This window comes from Artibeus jamaicensis, unplaced genomic scaffold, assembly GCF_021234435.1.
Source record: "Artibeus jamaicensis isolate MK-2021 breed Jamaican fruit bat unplaced genomic scaffold, CSHL_Jam_final contig_384, whole genome shotgun sequence".
Classification (NCBI taxonomy): domain Eukaryota; kingdom Metazoa; phylum Chordata; class Mammalia; order Chiroptera; family Phyllostomidae; genus Artibeus; species Artibeus jamaicensis.
Window position 1 is genome coordinate 1,722,695 of NW_026521810.1, and position 3,481 is coordinate 1,726,175.

Below are 3,481 nucleotides of genomic sequence, written 5' to 3' on the forward strand. Positions count from 1 at the left end.
GTCCAATACTTTGAGTAAAGAGATCTGGCTCAGTAGCATTGTTGTGTCTTTCCTCGAAATTTTTAATAAAATAACTGTGTGGTTTTTGACATACCCTATAGCATTACCAGACTTAATTATCAAATGAGGGAATTGTGTTTAGATATTTTTTTAATTATCTTTTGTTCAGGATTTCTACCCAGTTTTCTCAACATCGATTTCTACTGAGTATTTTGAATAAATACTAGCTGATAAAACCTATTTTACCAAGAAGGTTATCTGATGGCCTTTTGAAAATGTTCAAAATATCCTGTTTCATTATCACAGTTGCCCTTTCGGTGTCAAGTGTAAAAGGGGTGGTGTTGAAAAACTCAGAAGCTCTCAGCTCATGTCACCAGATTGATGAGGGCCTTGGTAAAAGAGACACAATTCTTCCTATTTGATTTGTTCTTCTAATCAACTATGGTTCCTGGAAAATTAACTCCTTCATTCAGGAGCTGACCATTAAAAAATCTTCCCAATCTTTACCAATTTGGTAAATAAAAAATACAGTACTCGTTATAATGCATTTTTATGGTTAATATAACTTTATTTATTATTATTATTTTTATTGCTGTACAAGCACAATTATCTCCACTTTCCCCCTATATTTCCCCCCACCCCAGCCATCCCCACCTCCCTCCCTTGATCCCACCACCCCTTAATTTTGTCCATGTGTCCCTTATAGTTGTTCTTGAAAACCCTTCCTCCTTTTGCCCCCATAATCCCCTCCTACCTCCCCTCTGGTTACTGTCAGTTCGTTATTTATTTCAAGGTCTCTGGTTATATTATGCTGCTCATTTGGTTTGCTGATTAGGTTCCACTCACAGGTGAGATCATATGGTATTTTTCTTTCATCTAAAAGTGCATTTTATATGTGATAGTTCAAAACATTTATGTGCCTTTATGGGTCACTTGCATTTTTCCCTTCCAAATTGTCAGGTTTATTTATTTTTAAAAATTTTATTAAATTTTTACTGGCCAGAAAGGTCTCTTACAGACACATACAGAGACCTTCCTGGTCAACAAGAAATTAATATGACTTTTGAGTCATAATGAGAATTTTTTCTTCCAGACTTAATTTTTCCTTTAATTTTTTAAGATCTATCCAGTTAGTTAGTTAGTTGTAGATGAGAAGCTATAATATCTTTCATACTAGAAAGTCTCACATTTGGGGAGATACTATTATTCCCAAGGTTTTATTGACATATAAATTTTTTAAAAATTATGTGGTGGTAGCTATATATCTTTTTTGATGCTTTCTGTGCATTTTATGTTTATCTTGTTTCCATGAATATAGGAATTGCCTATTACTCTATTTTGTTATTTTAATATAACACATGACAGAATACAGAACATGTATAATAAATGTTTCTCAAGTAAATAAATAAAAGGTGCACGATGAACAATTGTCTTATCTGCATATTTTCTCAAGGGTCATTTTAGCACTGATTGAATAGCTAGGATCCATGGTCATCTCTGCTCTTGGCCAGAGTGGACTTGAGCAACCTGAAATAGGGATGACTGGCAACTGGTAACTGGATTTAGATTACACCAGGAAACTGAAAACTGGAGTTTGTAAAATGCTTATAAATGATCACAGGAGATTATGGAAGGGAGAATTTTCCACAATGAGAAACGGTAAAACTCATACGCCATTACTGAATCTTGCAGTGTTGTCATAATTTCTTTTTCTTGAGTCTTTAAAATAAAGGGATTATTTGTCAAAATTAGATCATGTTGTCTGGAATTAAAAGATGTGTTGAATAACTACTTATGTTTATCTGGAACACATCCTTCTGTCCAGCATACAAATCTCAGAGCTAAAATTCAGAGTCTTTCCAATCAATGCCTCACTGAGAACGTCTTTAAAAATGAGAGTATATGTAAGTGTGTATGCAGAAAAAGAGAAGCACTCCTGATATAAATAGGGGTATCTGAAGGTTATCTTTTACATTAGGGTATCACCTTTTAACTCTTGTGATTTCCTTGCTGTAGGACTATAGCCTTGACTTTTGAATAGCAGAAACTTGGGTTCTTATATTTTAGGGCCTGCCTTTGTGGTAATAGAGGTCTATTTTCCCAGACCAGAGACCGTAGTATTCATCATCACTACCATGTAGACATAATAACAACTATTCATAAATTAAAGTTAGAAACATATTCGTTTAATATATTCACAAATAAAACATTTTATTGTAGCCAAATAGGAAATTCAGAGGGTGATAAGAGGAAAGCAAAAATTATTTGTAGTACGACTCAGGAAGATAAGTGAAACATGAGGGCAACTGTGTCTGGAGCTCCTGCTGCCTGTCAAGGCTCAGCCAAAAAGCTAAAACAGGGGTTGGATTATAATTGCACTTTTATTAATATCAGTGGCTAGCAATCTGAGAAGCTAGTGGGTAAAAACCCTAACCACCTTGAGTTTTCAGAAACAAGTTTATATAGGGGAAACATGAGAATTTGAGAGGGGGAAATTTCTAAGGGGAGCGCAAAAGAGGAGTGGCACAGCCTCCTCCCACTCTTTCTCCCCTCATTCTGGAGTTCTCTCTCCATTTGCATTAGCATTCCGCTCTTCCCTGGACACTTGTCGTTTACAGCCTGCAAAGCTCTGTGTTCTCTAGTTAGAGATGAGATGTATAAACCATTTGCTCTCTTGTGTCCTTGGTTAGGAGAGATAAAATCTTGTGATTTACCAGCTGGCTGTAAATTGCTCAAACTGTTTGGCCTTGTTTAATTTTCTTGTCTCAGTTTCCCCATCCACTTACCCAGGAATTTCCCTAGCTTCTTACTATCCTGTCTCATAATCATTGCCAAGATTCTGGAGTTACTATTTCATAGAAATGTCTGTTTTTGTGTACATGTATGCATGTGTGCACATAAGTACTTTCAGGTATGTGTGCTGACAACAATGAATTAAGATTCTATCCTATATTTCATTTGAAACCTGCTTTTTTATAGCTTTTTTGAGGTATAATTAACATATAATGAACATATATATTTAAATTGCACAATCTGATAAGTTTTGATGTATGTATAAACCTTTGAAACTATTACCCCAATTAAGATAATGAATATATTTATTAGTCCACAAATTTTCCACATATTTTCTTGAAATCCTCCTTCTCTCCTCTCCTACGCAGTCCCCAAGTATCTTCTAATCTTTTCTCAGTAATCACAAATTAGTTTTAATTTTCTAGAATTTTATATAAATGAAATCATACAGCACATGTGCTCTTCTGTCTGGCTGATTTCAGCATAATTATTTTGAAATTCATTCATGCTATTGCATATATAAATATGTCATTCTTTTTATTGTTTGTTATGTTTTTCTGTTTTTTAAATGTCTGTAGGAACTTTGTGGTGTCAATTTTCTCACTCTAATAATTGTATTTTTATGTCTTCTTTCTCCCCCCTCCCCCAATGCAGCTTTAACATCTCAGTAAATCAGCTTTTGGTTTTA